The sequence below is a fragment of the Salmo salar genome, chromosome 14, assembly GCF_965601325.2.
Source record: "Salmo salar chromosome 14, fSalSal1, whole genome shotgun sequence".
NCBI lineage: Eukaryota > Metazoa > Chordata > Actinopteri > Salmoniformes > Salmonidae > Salmo > Salmo salar.
Window position 1 is genome coordinate 12,920,308 of NC_138304.1, and position 10,893 is coordinate 12,931,200.

At 41.4% G+C, this 10,893-nt stretch overlaps 1 pseudogene; it reads left to right on the forward strand.

Moving 5' to 3' along the window:
* The first annotated feature begins 6,616 nt into the window (after positions 1–6,616).
* Positions 6,617–7,412, forward strand: LOC123726915 (transcription factor Sox-14-like; annotated as a pseudogene).
* The last annotated feature ends 3,481 nt before the right edge of the window (positions 7,413–10,893 follow it).

Consider the following 10,893-nt stretch of genomic DNA (forward strand, 5'->3'; position numbering starts at 1 on the left):
TTTTATAGGTTGCTTTACTGATTATGTTGCCAGCTCTGACCTCTAAGACTGAAAGTAGGCCTAATGACGCTTGAGAATAAATGTCTAGTCTCAGAAATAACACAGGGATGGATCTAACCTCACGTTTAGCTTTTTCCAAATGTTGATGAAAAAAAATGTACAGGTTACTTGCTGTATTGTAGCCCAATGAATGACTGTTGTTATACTGATCTCTTCTGGCCTTCTTCAGTACTGCAATCGTGTGCAGTTAAACAAATACACTGTAGGCCTAATCTGCCCTACCAAGCAAAAAGGCAGTAACTGCTCATTTGGTCGAAAATGAGTTCATGTCATTTTTGCAACCGTAAATACATGCTTAAATATGTGGACAAATATCCTGTCTCTATTGTATTGTGTTTTGGAGAAAATGGGGGTCATGTTAGCAGTAACCGCATAAAGTTACTGTGGAACCAAGGTAAATAAAAGCCATTTTTCTCAGTTCCACGCTATGAGCAGTTACTCCCTTTCTGCTTGGTAAATGCCTGCTGCTGGTCCATTACACCTTACATCAATCAATCAATCAATCAATCAATCAATCAATCAATCAATCAATCAATCAATCAATCAATCAATCAATCAATCAATCAAATGTATTTATAAAGCCCATTTTACGTCAGCCGATGTCACAAAGTGCTTCACAGAAACCCAGCCTAAAGCCCCAAACAGCAAGCAATGCAGATGTAGAAGCACATGTCATGCTATTGTCAGCACTAACCTCAGTGTGTGCATTGATTTTTCTTGGTGTGCTTCTCCAACTTGCTCGAAATCTAGATGCTTCTCCAATCATGGTATTGGGGTTTGTTTTCAGATTGGCTTTCTGTCATGTCTTAGTGCTTTTATCATGTCTCCTGTCTTGTTCATCATTGCTCAGTGTTTACTATGGAATCAGGGGGAGTGCTAAGGGTCGGTAGTCATTTAGGCAGGTTATCTTAGTGTTCCTGGGCACAGGGACTATGGTGGTCTGCTTGAAACTTGTTGGTATTACAGACTCAGACAGACACTTGCCAGTTGGTCAGCGCGTGCTTGGAGTACATGTCCTGGTAATCCGTCTGGCCCTGCGGCCTTGTGAATGTTGACCTGTTTATAAGGTCTTACTCACATCGGCTGCGTAGAGCGTGATCACACAGTCATCCGGAACAGCTGGTGTTCTCATGCATGTTTCAGGGTTGCTTGCCTCGAAGCGAGCATAGAAGTAATTTAGCTCGTCTGGTAGGCTCGTGTCACTGGGCATCTCTCGGCTGTGCTTCCCTTTGTAGTCTGTAATAGTTTGCAAGCCCTGCCACATCCAACAAGCATCAGAGCTGGTGTAGTATGATTCAATCTTAGTTCTGTATTGACGCGTTGCCTGTTTGATTGTTCGTCGGAGGGCATAGCGGGATTTCTTATAAGCTTCTGGGTTAGCGTCCCGCTATGCAGAAACCAAATGGGATGGCGAATCACTGCAGAAAGCTGAAGTAGTCCTGCTGGTTAAGTGTGCCTTGAATTCAAAATAAATCACTGACAGTGTCACCAGCATTAGAAATATTTTATTTGACCTTGTTTCAATGTTGATAGTAAAATGGTATGTTTGAATCAACATCATTGTTTCAATGTCATGATATCAATCTAAATAAAGCGGTATATTGAAATAAAACCTGAAGCCACAGTCCAATGATTTCTGCCTGAAAAGTGACTCCTACTGGTACATGAGGAGTAAAAAACTTCAATGAGAACAAGTTTACCATCCAAATGCCTACCTCTATGTACCCTGCTTGGCTTTCGAAACAAGCTGCATTGGTTTCAGCTGAGCTATCACGTCAACACATTGAGCTATTGATCAGCTCAAATACTAATTTCTGTACACTACCTAAATAACATTGAATAGTTAAAAGTAACTCCTCTAACTTTTCTTAAACAAGTTGTATGGGAAAGTAAATTCAGAGTGAGGTTGGGTTTATATAGGCTGCACTGACATCTGATTTTCCCGACAAAGGACACCATCATGTAGCTCGGTATACTGTCATTCATCCATGGTTAATTGGATTGTTGGAAGCTTTTAAGTAGTTACCATTAGCCCTATAAATAGGATGCCAAATTCATTATATTAATAATAGCTTTGGATATTGTCTTGTATATGAAGGATGGTTGGTTGATTTCAAATTTAATCTACAAGTTATTAATATGTTGGATTCACGTCTCCATCTCAACCAAAAATCAAAGTTGAAGAAAAGGATTAAATCAAATCAAACTTTATTTTAAGTGCATTTAAAGTGCTAACCCTAACTTAGATTTTTTTGGTTGAGATGCAGACTTGAATCCAGCATATCAATCATTCATGTGCAGGTGTTCCTAATGTTTTGTACACTCAGTGAATATTATGAATAACATATATAAAATGCAATATCCATTAATATCATATATTTGACATCCTATTTATAGGGCTAATGGTAACTACTTCTAAACTTCCAAAGATCCAATCAACCATTGATGAATGATAGTATACATCTCTACACATTGAAATTATGGTGTCCTTTGTTGGGCAAATCAGATGTCAATGTAGCCTACATAAATCCAACCTCACTCCGAATTTACTTTCACATACGGCTCGTGTAAGAATAATTCGAGGAGTTACTTTCAACTATTCAATGTTATTTAGGTAGTCTACGCAAATGAGCTTGGAAGCTGATGAAATATATCTAATCAAATATGTAATTCAGCATAATTTCAACCACCCAATAAACGTTATGAACACCTACTCTTTTCATGACATAGACTGACCAGGTGAATCCAAGTGAAAGCTATGATCCCTTATTGATGTCACTTGTTAAATCCACTTAAATCAGTGTAGATGAAAGGGGAGGAAACAGGTCAAGGAGGATTTTTAAGCCTTGAGACTGTTGAGACATGTATTGTGTATGTATACCATTCAGAGGGTGAATGGGCAAGTGTGGGCATAAGTAATAATTGTTTAAGTTTGGTAGGCTACCTGAAAAGACGTGGCATGACCTGGCAGTCACCTACTAATGTGGCCCTACTGTTATTTTGTCAGGTGATATAAAAAAAGGTTACACTTTCCTTAGCAACGTTTCCTGTTTCTTTCAGAGTGAAAAACATAAATGTCTCTGTTTGAGTGAAGAAATCCATTGTAATTTCTACACATTTTAGTTGGAGATTACTATTATTTAAAAATGAACCTTCATTTAACTAGGCAAGTTAGTTAAGAACAAATTCTTATTTACAATGACTGCCTACACCAGCCAAACCTGGGCCAAATTGTGCACCACCCTATGAGACTCCCAATCACAGCCAGTTGTGATACAGCCTGGATTCAAACCAGGGTGTCTGTAGTAACATCTCTAGCACTGAGATGCAGTGCCTTAGACAGCTGCGCCACTCGGGAGCCCAAGACAGGTCTTGCATTTAGTTGTCATTTCAGGACCATGGAGGCCACAGCAATCCAGACGAGATGAGTATCTAAATTCAGAATACATTCTCTGCTGGTGGTGAAAAACAAACAGTGCCCTAATACTGTGTACAAATGTGACATAATGGTAGTGAGTGATTTTTCACGTCCGTGAAATGTATGTTGTAATTATAGGGTTTCAGGAACCAGGTTTCCATCAGCCAACCTTTTAATGTACATAAAGTACATGGCCTGATGGAAACAGCAAATTTGTTGGTAAAGTTACTTTCCAAATGTCGACAAAACAAAATGCGCTAGACAAGGTGGCATCTTTTGTGTCGGTAAAATTATTTATGCAAGAAATGGCAGAAGAAGTGCCTTTCTGCGCAATATTGATAACCATCATATTGAAGTAAATTTGGCGTCACATGTTGTTTGGTCCTCCCACTACGGCTAGTGAACGCCTGCAGATTATTAGTCTACTGATGAAATAAGTTATGATGAACTTCACAGGGTGGTGAAACTGCAAGGTCATGAGCTTGATGCTCCTTTCCAATAAATATTCAAGGAACTTATTCTTGTGACATGATGATCGATGTTTCCCTGCCATTTGACAAATTAAAATAACCTCGCTCTTTTGTCCATAATAATCTCAGAATGTACGGAATACCACCGTGGTAAAGTTGGTTTCAGTTTTGACACACCAAAGGGTGTGCAACATGTAAGGAAGGAATAATGGACAATTGAAATGAGGTTGCCAAGTCAAGTGGTTGAAGAGCTATTGAAATGTGAATTTTGTGATCATGCACATTGTTGACAGTCCCTAACTAGTTGCATTGACGGTGCGCCAGGCTGCCAAAACCGTTGCGGTGTGATTATGATCAGAATCGGGAAAATAAGACCTGTGCAATGTTGTACACCTGTTGTCCTTCATAAAGAATGGAACCTGACGTATGTAACACAAATCTTTCGCGAGCTATTGAAGTTTGAAGGTCCGAATGTCTGGCGAATATAGAAACCAATTTTACCACTGGTGGCTATACTAGCACTGTATCTGAGCTGTTGGCTGGAGCGCACGTGTCAAAACCAGAGTGGGCACATTCCCTATATCAGGGTTCCCCAAACTCAGTCCTGGGGCCCCACCTGTTTTTTTGCCCTAACACTACACAGCTGATTGAAATAACCAACTCATCATCAAGATTTTATTATTTGAATCAGCTGGGAGCAGGACCAAGTTTGGGAAAACTTTTTGTGACAAAACCCTCAGTAAGGTTGAAAATGCAATGGAAATCCATTTAATTTGTATTTTATTTATTTGGTACAGTAATGTTTATGTGCACTACTTCATCAGGCACAGACTTGAAGTCAATTTGATGGAAACACATCTCTGGTGGGAAAATGCACATATTTTCTTTATGTGGATTTTAGAATATTCGCATGAAAACCTGTCCACAATTGGATGGAAACCTAGCTAGGGTTGGCAAAATAAACTACAAAAAAAGAGAGCGCTTTCCTTCCTCAATTTCTTTTTGCATATAAACTCAGCTAAAAAAGAAAGGTCTTCTCACTGTCAACTGCGTTTATTTTCAGCAAACTTAACATGTGTAAATATTTGTATGAACATAACCAGATTCAACAACTGAGATATAAACTGAACAAGTTCCACAGACATGTGACTAACAGAAATTGAATAATGTGTCCCTGAACAAAGGGGTGGAGGTCAAAATTAAAAGTAACAATCAGCATCTGGTGTGGCCACCAGCTGCATTAAGTACTGCAGTGCATCTCCTCCTCATGGACTGCACCAGATTTGCCATTTCATGCTGTGAGATGTTACCCCACTCTTCCACCAAGGCACCTGCAAGTTCCCGGACATTTCTGTGGGGAATGGCTCTAGCTCTCACCCTCCGATCCAACAGGTCCCAGATGTGCTCAATGGGATTGAGATCCGGGCTCTTCGCTGGCCATGGCAGAACACTGACATTCCTGTCTTGCAGGAAATCACGCACAGAACGAGCAGTATGGCTGGTGGCATTGTCATGCTGGAGGGTCATGTCAGGATTAGCCTGCAGGAAGGGTACCACATGAGACAGGAGGATGTCCTCCCTGTAACGCACAGCGTTGAGATTGCCTGCAATGACAACAAGCTCAGTCCGATGATGCTGTGACACACCGCCCCAGACCATGACGGACCATCCACCTCCAAATCGATAATGCTCCAGAGTACAGGCCTCGGTGTAACACTCATTCTTCCGACGATAAAAGTGAATATGACCATCACCCCCGGTGAGACAAAACCCATAGGCGACGTGTTGTCGGTGATGTCTGGTGAGGACCTGCCTTACAACAGGCCTGCTGTTTTAGGCATCTCACAGTACGGACATTGCAATTTATTGCCCTGGCCACATCTGCAGTCCTCATCCCTCCTTGCAGCATGCCTAAGGCACGTTCACGCAGATGAGCAGGCACCCTGGGCATCTTTCTTTTGATGTTTTTCAGAGTCAGTAGAAAGGCCTCTTTAGTGTCCTAAGTTTTCATAACTGTGACCTTAATTGTCTACCGTCTGTAAGCTGTTAGTGTCTTAACGACCGTTCCACAGGTGCATGTTCATTAATTGTTTATGGTTCATTGAACAAGCATGGGAAACAGTGTTTAAACCCTTTACAATGAAGATCTGTGAAGTTATTTGGATTTTTACGAATTATCTTTGAAAGACAGGGTCCTGAAAAAGGGACGTTTCTTTTTTTGCTGAGTTTAGGTTCAACGTTTAGGAACGGGATTATATTGCTTTCTACACTCCAATTGGTTTGCCTGAGTGTGACAGTCCAATTATGTCAGGTTGCGCGCAGACCTGCCCAGCATCATTTCTGCCTTTCAACTTGGCTATGTTTGGCTCCCATTCACGCGCCTCTCCACAATATTGAGCTTGCATTGCAAACAAGTTTATTTTCTTGAGAAATACACAAGTGATTAAACTCACAAAGGCATTTGTATTTACCTTTTCTTTAAACTCTGTTAATTAGCCTATACCCAATTTGGATAGCCTTCGTTTTCTCTCCTGTACCACATCTCCACCAGCACACCAAAGGAGTATGAGCAGTTGATGAGGTGAATACTTATACCTTTATATTTACATCTATAGATCTTTATAACTTTTCTTTGATGTTGATGCTCATTTCACCGTGCGCTTTTGAGATGGCAAAACCTTTGGATCACATAAAGAGACCCATGAACGCTTTCATGGTGTGGTCTCGCGGTCAGAGGCGAAAGATGTCACTGGAGAACCCCAAAATACACAACTTTGAAATCAGCAAAAGACTTTGCGCGGAGTGGAAGTTGCTAGGTAAGCAACCATACATTGATTAGGCCAAGACCTTGCGAGCACAACACATGAGAGAACATCCCAACGACAAGTACAGACCCCGGCGCAAATCCAAGAGTTTGCTCAAGAAAGACCGTTTCCTTTTCCCCTTGCCCTTACTCGGGGATGCAGAACATTTGAAAGGATTTTCCATGGAGCCCCTTTTTGGCTTCCGCAGAGAAAGCTAGAGCCATTTTGTCGCCGACGTCGTCGCCATATTGGCTGCTTGGCCCTGGTAAATTCAGCACTGGCGCTGTCCCGAGGATTTCAGAAATGCCCAACTAGCTGGCTGCCAACGTCTTGTATTACGCGCCATCTTTGGGATACCAGATTTGCGCGTTTGGAAGTTTGGGATCATGCCCCAGCCAGCACACTCACCCGTCACCCACGAACCCATGGTACGTCGTGCCCTGTAACTGTGGCGCGTGGTCGGCAATGAGTTTACAGCCTCAGGTTGCATACATTATTTTTCCAGGTTTGAACAAGACTGGGATAGACCCGTACTACTCCTCACCACGCTTTTCTGATGACCAGAAGTTATTTTCGGTCATAAGAGACGGTAGCAGCAACATTATGTACACAATAAGTTAAAAAAAATAAGTTACAAAAAACGCAAAACAAATAGCAAAATAGCACAATTGGTTGGGAGAATGTAAAACGTCAGCCACGTTCTTAGGCGCCAGTTATCCCCATTGAGACCGTGTCTGTGCCTCGATCTAGGTTGGGCAAAACTAAACATACCTCCTCCATTCCGGTCATTATTGAAAGAGATTGTGATCTCTCACATCTCAAAATAGGGCTACTTAATATTAGATCCCTCACTTTCAAGGCAGTTATAGTCAATTAATTAATCACTGATCGTAATCTTGATGTGATTGGCCTGACTGAAACATAGCTTAAACTAGATGAATTTACTGTGTTAAATGAGGCCTCTTCTCCTGGTTAGACTAGTGACCATATCCCCTGAAAATCCCGCAAATGCGGAGATGTTTCTAACATTTACGACAGCAAATTTCAGTTAATAAAAATAATGTTTTACTGTGTTTTCGTCTTTTGCTCTAGTCATGAAATCTATACAGCCTACTCAATCACTTTTTATAGCTACAGTTTACAGGCCTCCTGGGCCGTATACAGCGTTCCTCACTGAGTTCCCTGAATTCCTATCAGACCTTGTAGTCATGGCAGATAATATTCACATTTTTGGTGACTTTAATACTCACATGGAAAAGTCCACAGACCCACTCCAAAAGGCTTTTGGCGCCATCATTGACTCAGTGGGTTTTGTTCAACATGTCTCCGGACCTGCTCATTGCCACAGTCATACCCTGGATCTAGTTTTGTCCTGTGTAATAAATATTGTGGATCTAAATGTTTTCCTCATAATCCTGGACTATCAGACCACCATTTTATTACATTTGTAATCGCAACAAATAATATGCTCAGACCCCAACCGAGGATCATCAAAGTCATGCTATAAATTCTCGGACAACCCAAAAATTCCTAGATGCCTTTCCATACTCCCTCCACCTACACAAGGACGTTGGAGTACAACAATCGGTTAACCACCTAACTGAGGATGTAAATTTAACCTTGCAAAATACCCTAGATGCAGTCGCATCCCTAAGAAACTAGTTCCCTGGTATACAGAAAATACCCGAACCCTGAAGCAAGCTTCCAGAAAATTGGAACGGAAATGGCGCTCCACCAAACTGGAAGTCTTCCAACTACCTTGGAAAGACAGTACCGTGCAATATCAAAGAGCCCTCACGCCTGCGCGATCATCCTATTTTTCCAACCTAATTGAGGAGAATAAGAACAATCCAACATTTATTTTGATACTGTCGCAAAGCTAACTAAAAAGTAGCATTCCCCAAGAGAGGATGGCTTACACTTCAGCAGTGATGAATTCATGAACTTCTTCGACGAAAATAAAGCAAATTACGGACTCCTCTTTGAATCTGTGTATTTCTCCAAAGCCCAGTTGTGCTGAGTCTGCACAAAACTGCCAGGACCTAGGATCAATGGAGACACGGAAGTTTTTTAATCCTATATCTCTTGACACATTCATGAAAATAGTCATGGCCTCTAAACCTTCAAGCTGCATACTGGACCCTACTAAACTACTGAAATAGCTACTTCCTGTGCTTGGCCATCCTATGTTGAACAAAATAAATGGTTCCCTATCCACCGGAATTGTACCAAACTTACTAAAAGTGGCAGAAATAAAGCCTCTCTTGAAAAAGACAAACCGTGACCCGGAAAATGTAAAAAAACTAAATCAGCCTTTATCGAATCTCCCATTCCTCTCCAAATTGTTTGAAAAAGCTGTTGCGCAGCTTGCCTGAAGACAAATAATGTATACGAAACGCTTCCGTCTGGTTTTAGACCAAATCATAGCATTGAGACTGCACTCGTGAATGTGGTAAATTACCTTTTAATGGCATCAGACCAAGGCTCTGCATCTGTTCTCGTGCTCCTAGACCTTAGTGCTGTTTTGACACCAGTGATCACCACATTCTTTTGGAGAGATTGGAAACACTAATTGGTCTACACAGACAAGTTCTTGCCTGGTTTAGATTATATCTGTCAAATATATCAGTTTGTCTCTGTGGATAGTTTGTCCTCTGACAAATCAATTGTAAGTTTTGAAGTTCCTCAAGGTTGTGTTTTAGGACCACTATTGTTATCACTATATATTTTACCTATTGGTGATGTCATTCGGAAACACAATGTTAACTTTTTTTATGCGGATGACACACAGCTGTACATTTCGATGAAACATGGTGAAGCCCCAAAATTAACTACCCTGGAAGCCTGTGTTTCAGACATAAAGAAGCGGAGGGCGGCAAATGTTTTACTTTTAAACTGTGACAAAACAGAGATGCTAGTTCTAGGTCCCAAGAAACAAAGAGATCTTCTATTGGATCTGACAATTAATCTTGATGGTTGTACAGTCGTCTCAAATAAAACTGTGAAGGACATTGGCGTTACTCTGGACCCTGATCTCCCTTTTGGCGAACATGTCAAGAATATTTAAAAGACAGCTTTTTTCCATCTTCGTAAACATTGCAAAAATCCTAAACTTTTGTTCAAATTTGGTCCTGCCATACATACCTACACGTATGCTACGGTCACAAGACGCAGGCCTCCTTATTGTCCCTATAATTTCTAAGCAAACAGCTGGAGGCAGGGCTTTCTCCTATAAAGCTACATTTTTATGGAATGGTCTGTCTATCTATGTGAGGGATGCAAGCTCAGTCTCGACCTTTATGTCTTTACTGAAGACTCATCTCTTCAGCAGGTCCTATGATTGAGTGTAGTCTGGCCCATGGGCGCGAAGGTGAACGGAAAGGCACTGGAGCGACGAACCACCCTTGCTGTCTCTGCCTGGCCGTTCCCCTCTCTCCACTGGGATTCTCTGCCTCTGACCCTATTACGGAGGCCAAGTCACTGGCTTACTAGTGCTGGCCATGTACTGTTATAATCTCCTCCCGGCACAGCCAGAAGAGGACTGGCCAGCCTAGTTCCTCTCTAGGTTTCTTCCTAGGTTCCTGCCTTTCTAGGGAGTTTATCCTAGCCATCGTGCTTCTACATCTATATTGCTTGGGGTTTCTGTATAGCACTTTGTGACATCTGCTGATGTAAAAAGGGCTTTATAAATACATTTGATTGATTGATTTGTACTTTATTTGTAAGAGTTGTTCATTTTAGAGGTCGACCGATTAAATCGGCCGATTTCAAGTTTTCATAACAATCGGTAATCAGCCTTTTTGGATGCCGATTATGGCCAATCCATGAGGAAACTGCGTGGCAGGCTGACCACCTGTTACGCGAGTGCAGCGTCTAAAGGACCTTGTGGCTGCAATGAGCCAAGTTAAGTTGCTAGCTAGCATTAAACTTATCTTATAAAAAACAATCTTCACATAATCACTAGTTAACTACACATGGTTGATGATATTACTAGGCTAACTCGCTTGTCCTGCGTTGCATATAATCAATGTGGTGCCTGTTAATTTATCATCGAATCACAGCCAACTTCAACTTTGCTAAACGGGTGATGATTTGGCAAAAGCGCATTCGTGAAAAAAAGCACATTCGTTGCACAAATGTA